The 10,664-nt window shown below is 40.5% G+C and overlaps 1 protein-coding gene across 5 annotated transcripts in view; it reads left to right on the top strand.

Moving 5' to 3' along the window:
* dock7 (dedicator of cytokinesis 7) overlaps window positions 1–10,664 on the top strand; it is a 91,787-nt gene that overhangs the window by 24,191 nt on the left and 56,932 nt on the right. The gene's annotated exons all lie outside the window — the stretch shown is intronic.

Here is a 10,664-nt window from a genome sequence, read left to right as displayed (position 1 = left end):
GCCGGGGTTATGCTTGTGGGCGTGAGCGATGTACAGAAGTTTTGACAGTGTGTACTCATCATCTTGGTTTTATTGTTTAGTCGCCTCTTTTTTCCCCCCAGATTTGTCTTGCAATTTCCCATAAGTCAAATTCCATCAGAGTTGAAGCAGAGGATATATTCTGATTTGCTTGCAGCTTTTACAAGGGTTGTTGGCGGACACTGAGTCAGGTCATAAAAGTGATTTTATGGGGAAATCTTAGTCAGTTGTTTCTCTTTGCCATCTACTAAAAGCTGTCGCCCAGACTTGGTAAAGTTAAAGACAAAGTAGGTAAATTGTGGTCCTAATAACCATTTTGTCTTACCAGAGTTGCAAACTTCAGCGCTTTAATCAGACGGTCTTGAAATCAGCACTTCTCTTTGATCTGCTTTTGTTGCTAGCTTAGCCAAGATTAATATAATGCCACCAATAATCTGAGCTCAGTTGTGTGTTTGATAGACTGCATGGCAGCAGATTTGAATGTTGTTGAAAGATTCCTAAACATGTCCAACTGGAAATTTGGATTAAAAAAAAAGAAGTATCAAATTAATGCATCCACTATGGTCTGGAAAATTATGTCTTCTTTTTCAGCGCAACCCAATTATAGCTTGTGCTTGACTGAAGAAGAAAAAATAATAAATAAAACAAAACATTCTGGTTCTTACATTGTACCAAGTGTACCATAGAAAACCACAGTCATGTTAATTAGCCATTTCTAGAAATTAGTGGTTTTGAGAGGACTACTTCACTTCATGGAAATGCAGACATGGCGGTTATTGGTCTATAGGGAGAGAAGGGCGTTAGAGTCCTTGAGAGAAGGAGCTTTAGAGTCCTTGATATGTTAAGCTTTATCAGTGGACTAATTTAAGTATCTTTGGTTTGCTGGCTTGGCATAAAGCTGTTGATATGATTCACCTCCCATTTAGCATTGATGGGGTCCAAAATTCTTCTTGGTGATAGTTTTACAACGGTGATTTGATAGTTATGTGAATGCCTCGGCATGGTAACCTGACTTTTAAACTCTCTAAACTTATTACTATGCGCTTGGGACTAATACACACATTAAAAGAGTATCCACACAATGCTGTTACTAGTATTGTGAGGCAGACTCATGGAATCGGGACTATGCAGCCACGTAACAATGAACAACACGGTGTTCAGCCCCCTGTGGGTACCTCTCAGAAGGGATTGTACCACTTTTCCTCCTATTATGGGCTGCTTGCCACTGTTGCAACTGACTTAATTCCTTGAAAGCAATTATAACAAAACTTGCAACTGTTTTGTGTTGATGCCAGTACATATAGCATCAAAGTGATGCAGTGGAATATAACATCTCCCTCCACACTTGACCTCCCAACCCATGCTGTTGAGAATCAAGTCTGCTGAGAGTGCTCATATGGTTCAGTCTTACTTAAAGGCCCACAGTCGAGACTGTGGTCAGAATAACTGACCCACACCACGGAACGTTGGTTAAAAGAGGTGAAATAAGGTTATATAGTAAAAGAAATTGAAAAAGAAGTGCCTTAATCAAATTATATATATATATTGTTTTATAATTTAAAATGTAAAATTTTGCTAAATTATTATGCAGGGGCAGCATGGTGGCACAGTGATTAGCATGGTCGCCTCACAGCAAGAAGGTGGATGGATGGATGGATGGTTTTATAATGAAAATGTTAATAGTAAGTTTAACCATTCTAGACTATGAAGTCTCTCTAAATAGCTTAGTTTCTTTTTTTAATAATTTTGGTGTCACTTTACGTCTCCCTCCCCCTGTAAATGGCTGATTAATGTAGTTCTTGTATGTAAATAGTTAATTTATAATTTTGATGTCTAATTTCTATTAACTTATAGGCTAGTCTTTCATACACATTATTGTTTTCTCTGCCACTTTACCCTGTCCCATCCCATGTTTCTTCATAAGCAAATGGGTAAACAAACAGTTGATGGCATCACCTCACAAGTTCTAGTGACTTGTTTCTCATTTAAAGTATCTTCTGTGCTTGCATTGAGATAAGCGCCTATTTATCCTGTGTGAAAAGCAGGTGGCAGATGCTGTGAGGAGATATGAGGCAATTGTTGCCACACAGTAAGATATGTTTGATTGCAAAGAAAAATTCTTCCTGCTTTCTCTTTATTCATATCAGCACAAAATTTAACATCAGATCCTGTGTATTGTTGAATACACATGTGAAATGTCAACTAAACGGGCTTTTTGTATCTGACATTTAAAATACTAAGGTTTTTACAAATGTAAATTAGATGAAACTTCACAGACCCCCATGTTCGGCCATTATGTCTTGTGTAAACATAATTAGTGTCTGATGGGTGAAATGGTGACTCATGAGCAGAACTACTATGATTATTACTTTTGGGTGTTCCCGTTAAGGGTCACTACAGTGGATCATCTGTTTCCATCTCTTCCTGTCCTCTGCATCGTCCTCTGTCACGCCAGCCTCCCTCGCCACATCCAAAAAACCTCCTCTTTGGCCTTCCTCTTTTCCTCTTGCCTTGCAGCTCCATATTCAGCATCCTTCTTCCAATATACCCAGCATCTCTCCTCCACACATGTCCAAACCATCTCAGTCTTGCCTCTCTTGCTTTGTCTCCAAACCATCTAATCTGAACTGTCCCTCTAATATACTCCTTCCTAATCCTGTCCTTCTTCATCAGTCCCAATGAAAATCTTAGCATCTTCAATTCTGCCACTTCCAGCTCCGCCTCCTCTCTTTTCATCAGTGCCACTGTCTCCAAACCATATAACATAGCTGGTCTCACTACCATCTTGTAAACCTTCCCTTTAACTCTGCTGGTACCCTTCTGTTGCAAATCACTCCTGACACTCTTCTCCACCCACTCCACCCTGCCTGCACTCTCTTCTTCACCTCTCTTCTGCACTCCCCGTTACTTTGAACAGTTGACCCCAAGTATTTAAACTCCTCCACCTTCGTCACCTCTACTCGTTGCATCCTCATCATTCCACTGTCCCCCCTCTCGTTCACGTATATGTATTCTGTCTTGCTCCTACTGACTTCCATTCCTCTTCTCTCCAGTGCATACCTCCACCTCTCCAGGCTCTCCTCAGCCTGCTCCCTACTCTCACCACAGATCACAATGTCATCCGCACACATCACCGTCCACAGAGACTGCTGCCTGATCTCGTCCGACAACCTGTCCATCACCATTGCAAACAAGAAAGGGCTCAGAGCCGATCCTTGATGTAATCCCACCTCCACCTTGAACCCATCCGTCATTCCTACTGCACACCTCACCACTGTCACACTGCCCTCATACATATCCTGCACCACTCCTACATACTTCTCTGCCATTCTCGACTCCCTTATACAATACCACACCTCCTCTCTTGGCACCCTGTCATATGCTTTCTCTAAATCCACAAAGACACAATGTAACTCCTTCTGGCCTTCTCTATACTTCTCCATCAACATTCTCAAAGCAAACATCACATCTGTGCTGCTCTTTCGTGGCATGAAACCATACTGCTGCTCACTACTCGTCACCTCTCCTCTTAACCTAGCTTCTACTACTCTTTCCCATATCTTCATGCTGTGGCTGATCAACTCTATACCTCTGTAGTTATTACAAGGCAAGGCAAGTTTATTTGTATAGCACCTTGTCATCGCAGAGGTCATTCAAAGTGCTTTACATGCAAAAGATAAGAAGAAAAAAAAAGCATTATAAAAGCATAACATAAGATAGATAAAAGTACAGGCAAATTGTATAAAAGTACAGACAAGTTAAAACTGAGTTATTAAAATAAATAAAAGTGCAATAAAACTGATTAATTAAAAGTAACAACAATCGGAGCAGAATATATAAAAATAGCAAAATATACAAAACACACATACCAAGGACTTAGCCATAGGCTGTCTTAAAAAATAAGGTTTTTAACCTGCTTTTAAATGTGTCCAGTGTGGGGGCCTCTCTCAGGTCCTCAGGCAGGGCATTCCATCTACTTGGGGTGTAAATACAAAATGCAACTTCCCCTGCTCTAGACCTGGCACGAGGGATGGTTAAAAGACCACTGCCATCAGACCTGTGAGTTCTCGTTGGTTTGTACTTAATTAGCATGTCTTTTTTAAAAAAAAATTATTTCTGATTTTTCTCTTTTTTCTCCCAATTTAGTGGCCAATCGATCCCTATTTTAATTCAAACACCCACCCTCGTACTGCATGCGTTCGCCAACTGCATCTCTCCGGCCGGCAGTCTCGAAGGAGACCGCCTCTCCACTTTCGTGACAAGGAGACTCCAGGCTGAACCACTGTTTTTTTTCCGACACACCAGAGACGCGTTCACGTGACGAACACAAGCCGACTCCGCCCCCCTCCCGAAGACAGCGTTTGCCAATGATTGCTGCTTCATCGAGTCCGGCCATAGTCGGATCTGACGAGACCGGGGCGCGAACCCCAGTCCCCAGTGGGCAACTGCATCGACACAAAGCCGATGCTTAGACCGCTACACCACCGCAGACCAATTAGCATGTCTTTTATATAGTGTGGTGCAAGGCCGTTTAGCGCTTTGTATACAATTAACAGAATTTTAAAATCGATTCTAGTTTTGATGGGGAGCCAATGCAGAGATCTAAGAAAGGTGTAATGTGTTCATACTTTTTAGTTCTGGTGAAAACGCGTGCTGCTGCATTTTGAATTAACTGTAGTTGGCGCACAACAGATTTTGGGAGGCTGGTCCATTACAGTAGTCTAGTCTACTTCTAATAATTGCATGGATCTCACAGTCTGATTTTGATAGAAAGCTCCTTAGTTATGAAATGTTTTTAAGATGGTAGAAGGCTGATCTTGTGAGATGATTGATGTGGCTCTTCAAATTGCGATAACTCTCTATGATTACATCGAGATTTCTAGCTTTGCTTACTACAGCTCTGCAAATCACCCTTATTCTTGAAAATTGGTACCAGTATACTTCTTCTCCACTCCTCAGACATCCTCTCACTTACAATCTCTCCAAGATTGTGTTAAACAATCTAGCTAAAAACTCCACTGGCATCTCTTCTAAACATCTCCATACCTCCACAGGTACGTCATCAGGACCAACTGCCTTTCCACTCTTCATCCTCTTCACATTCAGATTCAGACAACTTTATTTATCCCAGAAGGGCAATTCAGTTCTTACAATCTACCCAGACATACACAAACTCTCAAGACAAGCGTCAATCGTCACCATGTCAGAGACAACAGACAGATCAGTACATTGGCTAGAGATGCACACTGTCACCCTCATATGGCCCTGCATGCAGACTCACACGAGGACCAGGCGAAGGGCAAAAATTCATATAAGTTAAAAGAATATAATAATAAATAAAAAATGAAGCATTCTAAGATGCATTGCATGTTACATTCCCCCACTACAGTCAGTGAACGTACATGCCCACAAGCCATGCGAAAAACAGACAAGGTATAAACCAACTACTGTGGTTCAAAACAATATACAATATGCAATAAAACAATATTAGCATTTATTTAAAATGACTAATCTCAGCATTTAACAGCCTGATAGCAGAAGGAATGAAGGACCTAGAATCGTTTTCCTAGGGGGCACTTTCTAGCACCGGCCTGAGGGCATTACCAGTGAATTCACTGGACAGGACGTGGTCAGATTGGCTAACAATTCCTTTTGCCTCCTTGGCCACACGTTTCTCTCAGAGTCTGTCTCCCTCACCATTTCTGCAGTGCTTGCCCAGCCATCCGGCAACTTTTCACTACCACCCAGTGCCTGTCTTAACTCCTCCCTGAGCTCCACACAACAGTCTTCCTTCTTCAACTTCCACCATTAGATCCTTGTTTCTGCCTTCACTCTCTTTCTTTTCTTGATCTCCAAGCAACTCATGAGCACTGATGACACCAAAAATTCAAGAATTGCGAGTAACTGTCAAATGGCAAATCTATTTTTCATGATGGCAAAGAAAATCAATGGATAGGCTACATTGACAACTATTATGTAGCCTTCAAAAACGTGCTCAAGTGATAGGCAAAGCAAGAGTGTAACATTTCTTTAGTTCCGTAAATGTGTTCTATGTTTTCTGTGATGGACCGACGGCCTGTCCAGGATGTCTCCCCACCTGCCTTCCAGTGACTGCTGGGATAGGCTCCTGCATCCCTGCAACCCTGAGTAGGATAAGTGGTTTGGATAATGAATGGATTTGGCTAATGGAAACTGTTTTTAGTTCCTACAGCATTTTCACTTAAAAACATTTAGTAAATGAGTGTGAAAAGTTTCATTTTACAAATAGAATACTTGGTAGATGGGGACAGGATTTAACTCACTGAAAACCCTTCGTAATCATTACAAATCATTGGATGAAGCAACTTTAGCCATGGTGAGAATATGATTTAAGAATAGATGGCACATATGCTGTTGAAAACTTATATTTTCTGTCCTGTGCTCTCTTTAAACATGATAGAATGCTTATTTGTGCCAGCACTAAGTTGTTTTGCCTTCCGGTATAACTGTAAAAGCTAAAGAAGATTGCAGTATAAAGCAAGGTTTCTGGTTTCTCTGACCCTATGTAATGATCACATCTTCTACTGAATGACCTTTGACTGTCTACTCACTCATCGTGTGTGGTCAAGTGGTGCTCTTTGTCAATTAAAGATTAAAAAAAAGTAGCACATACATATACATCCACACTTCCCCTATTTTAACATTTATTGTCCAGTTGGTTTGGTTTCTCACAAGAGTGTTTGATTGCATATTCTCAATAAAGGACCTCATATACATGACAAAAGCTAACCCTCTGATTTGAAGAAAAGGAGAAGACTTGCGAAGTAGTCAAGTTTAAGTGGTACTTCTAGAGGGAAGTCAGAAATTGGAGGGACGTTAAGAAACTATAATTCTATCAAAGCTGAAATCAGCAAGTTTTCTCCATGAAATAGGACGAGGTTAAAACCTAGTATATGGCTGGACCCCGATTCCATTTATTAGATAGAATTAAATGTTTTTGCTCAGCTACATTTAAAAAGGCAGCTGTTCTGACGTCGGTTTCGTGAACAGCTGACGACATAATAGAAAACCGTTCGTGCCGATTCATTTTGAAAGCAACGGCCAATGGGGAAACTAACTCAGCTGTCTGACCAATGGTGAAACTCCCATCAGTCACTCGGGCATTAACTTACTCACAGACGACTGCATGTGTAGGGCTGGCCCCGCTGTTGTCAGTCCAGCCAACTATAGTATTTTTTATCCATCTGGACTATGGAATCTGGTTACGTAATACTAACTGACATCTTTACCTTGGTTGGAGACACTCTCCAATCTTTGTATACCGCTGTAGAATTACCGCTGGATAGGACACACTAGTGCAAACATGTATGTTTTGGAAACAACTTCAGCAGGAAAAGGGATTGAAATGTGATGCGGATTTGGCAACGCTTCTGTAGGACAGACAGTCAACAATACTGCAAAAGAGTGTTGTGACAGAGTTTTGTATAGTTTGTAATATATTAGACTGCCTCCATTAGCTCTGGTCCAATGATCCCACTTTCATAAGGGTGGGAGAAATTTACCGCTGAGCTGATGGCACAGAAGTGACAATGGCTGCCAAATCTGATTTATAGTACAAGAAAATCAGTTGCAATTGGACTATTTTCTCCTACATCAAACTATATTGCACTACTGTAATGTTGGTTGCCTGTACCACAGAATTGTCACATTGTCATCATGTTTCAAATGAATAAAATAATGACTCATTAAAGGTACTCTCCGTAATTGCATGGCTATGTGGAGCATATGTGGAGCTATATGTGCTCAATAAGAAACATGACATCTCATCATCAGGTTTGCATTGTATATTTGTTTGAGAAATGAAGACAGCGGAAAGCTTCAAAGGAAGTGAAAATGCTGCGGCATTGGCTGGTTGTCCCATTCATGAATAATAACATGAACAATGATTATGAAGTCTGAACAAAACAACAACAGAAGTGGGGCGGGCAGCAGCTGGATGCGTAAGATATGGGTTGTACCTTTAATGGAGAAAAATGGCCGATTTCAGCTTGAACCGCTCTGCAATAGATTTTCTAGATATTTTATTTCATTTCTTTTTTTTACTGTACTGTACTTTTCTGTACTTTTAGTCCTTCTTGATTAATTTTGAAGTGTTTGCACCTACTTTAAATTTAGTAAGTTTTATTGTCATTAGTATGCATTGTTATTTCTGTCATTTATTCATTTACGTTGCACAGCTGATATTTGCTTTTTTGTGGTATGATATCAAATCCACTGTTAGCCTTGGGCTGATTTTTAACACAGCAAAAATTAAGCAATGGTAAAGGGTGAGTCATAAGATTTGGGTGAGACAATGTGTGAATATAAATCGATTTTAGTTTAGTTTATTTCTTGAAGTAACAAAATATTTAATTTTTTAGTGAGATATTCTTTTACTTGAGTAATTTTTGCTGCTCTTGCCCCAGTTGTAATAAGTTGTGACAATAATTTGCTAATAATGATGTTCGTCTTCATCTTCTTGATGAATGAATGAATGATGTTCATTAAATGTATTGTTCATTAAATTGCTGCACCTATTTCCGTCTCTTAAATTCCCATATAATGTCATGTTAATTTTGTGGCAGCATCAAATACAGTTCTCTTTCTGCATGTTGATGATGGCAGAGAATGACTGTGTGGCCTAGTGTTTAGAACTTTGCCTTGAGCTCCAAATGTAGGTTCAGTAAACATTGAGTTCATCCCTTTGTGTACTGTTTGGACCCAGCGTAAGGGAGCTGGGTAAATGGTAGCTGTGGTTTGGGCAAGCGGTGGGGGTGGGTGTTTCGAGTGAAATGTGCTGAGTGTCACGCATAGTTGGGCTGCTTAGCCATGTGTACTCATAACCTGAACTTAATTTGATATGATGAATAAACCAATTAGTTCTCTCTTTTTGCTAATAAGGGAACCTCAGTTTTGCTGCAGCAAATTCAGGAATTTCGGGTGCTGTTTGGGTTCATTTTTAACTATCCATACTAAAGCTGCCATTTAAGCTGTCGGGAAGTACTTTGAAATCATTAGGAGAATTTACTGTTGGTGGAGAGAAGAGCAACAGAGAAATTAACGCTAATTTTAGAGAAGGAGATGTTCCCACGCTTCCCACACCGTTGTGGTTCCAGCTGCAGGCCTTTGGGCTGTCCCCTGCTGAGTCCACTACGTCACTGTGGTTCATCAGCTGATCTAAGGTTACTTTGCTGTTTCTGTGTGGTGGTACCCCACCCACATGGACGCTCAGTCACACAGCATTAATATTTCTCCTTGGCAATATGTAAAATGGCTGAAACATTTTGAAATCCTTGAGCCACTTTTAGTGTTTTATCAGTCAATTGAATATTAGAACAGAAAAGAACCCTTCTATCGTCCAAGTTTTTAGACAGAGTAGACAAACCTACTTTATGGCCACAGCACTCATCCCATTACTTGCCTACACTGCACGACTAAAGCCAAAAAATTGTGGCCTTTTTATAGTGCAATTCAGTTTAATAAAGTACATTATAATTAAGTGTCATAAATATGATGTTGACGATCACTGCATCAGTATATAGAACATTTATTTGATAATTTCATTGATAATTTAGGCCCATTTAGGCCCTCAGTGCAGAGTGAGTGTACAGGCCACTCCTGAAACCGTGTACGTACGTACTTGATTGTTTACTCCAAATCCATAGCAGTGCTTGTGGCTAATTTGTTTCTCAAGCTCGTCCCCATTCCACTGTCTAGTCTTTCACCTTTTATTGGGAAATTTCAGGTTAGCTTGTTGACACTGTGCCCATCCATATGATCGACTGACCAAGCCTCCCATCTCTACCAATCAAAAGATGGTATGTCCAACACAACGGCCTTGCACCGCTTCGTTTGTCAATACAATAAAGCAGTCTGATGTAATATCACTTCTGCTATAAACCTGGCTTCAGTAAACAAGGCAAGGCTTGGCTGGATTTAACAAATTGAAAAATGGAGGGAGACGTGTTTAAGTTAAGACTAAACTGATCAAATGAACACTAATATTTTTTCTTCAGTCCTCCACTTATAATAAATGCATCAACTGGATGTTAGTATTACTGTCACTTTTAAAAGAAATGGCAACTGAAGTATTTCAGTAATGGTAATTTTGTTTAATCCAGAGTGTCTTGTTCTTATGTTCTGATCCTTTTTCAAGGTAACAACCAGCTCATTGGAATCAGTTAGGGGTGAGGTGTCTTGCTCAGTGACACCTTGACATTTTTGCAAGGGGGGCCGTGCCTATAGTCCCCGGGTCCTATATTCCCCGTTTTCCCCTAAAAAGGTCCTATAATCCCGGTTGCAATAGACACCGGGGAACATAGAACCCTCTTTTGGAAAAAGGGTCCTATATTCCCCGCTGTTTCCAGGGGAACATAGGACCTTTTTCCAAATAAAGGGTCCTATATTCCCCGCTATTGCCAATCGAGGAACAATCCGGGTAACTTAGAACCCTTTTTGCAAATTATTTCCTTAACGGGTCCAAAATAATAAAAGCTGGGGTCATGGCTGAGTTGTAGGCTATGACAATCTATTCCTCCGCTGATTAAATTAGGCCGTATTACCATTGTTGGCTGTTGTATATCGCAGGCCACCTTGAGTGCGTATCCAAATTCGGCATTGTTATTTCT

Source organism: Lampris incognitus, chromosome 3, assembly GCF_029633865.1.
Source record: "Lampris incognitus isolate fLamInc1 chromosome 3, fLamInc1.hap2, whole genome shotgun sequence".
Classification (NCBI taxonomy): Eukaryota; Metazoa; Chordata; class Actinopteri; order Lampriformes; family Lampridae; genus Lampris; species Lampris incognitus.
Note: the sequence above shows the minus strand (reverse complement) of the source record. Positions and strands in the feature narration are given on the sequence as shown.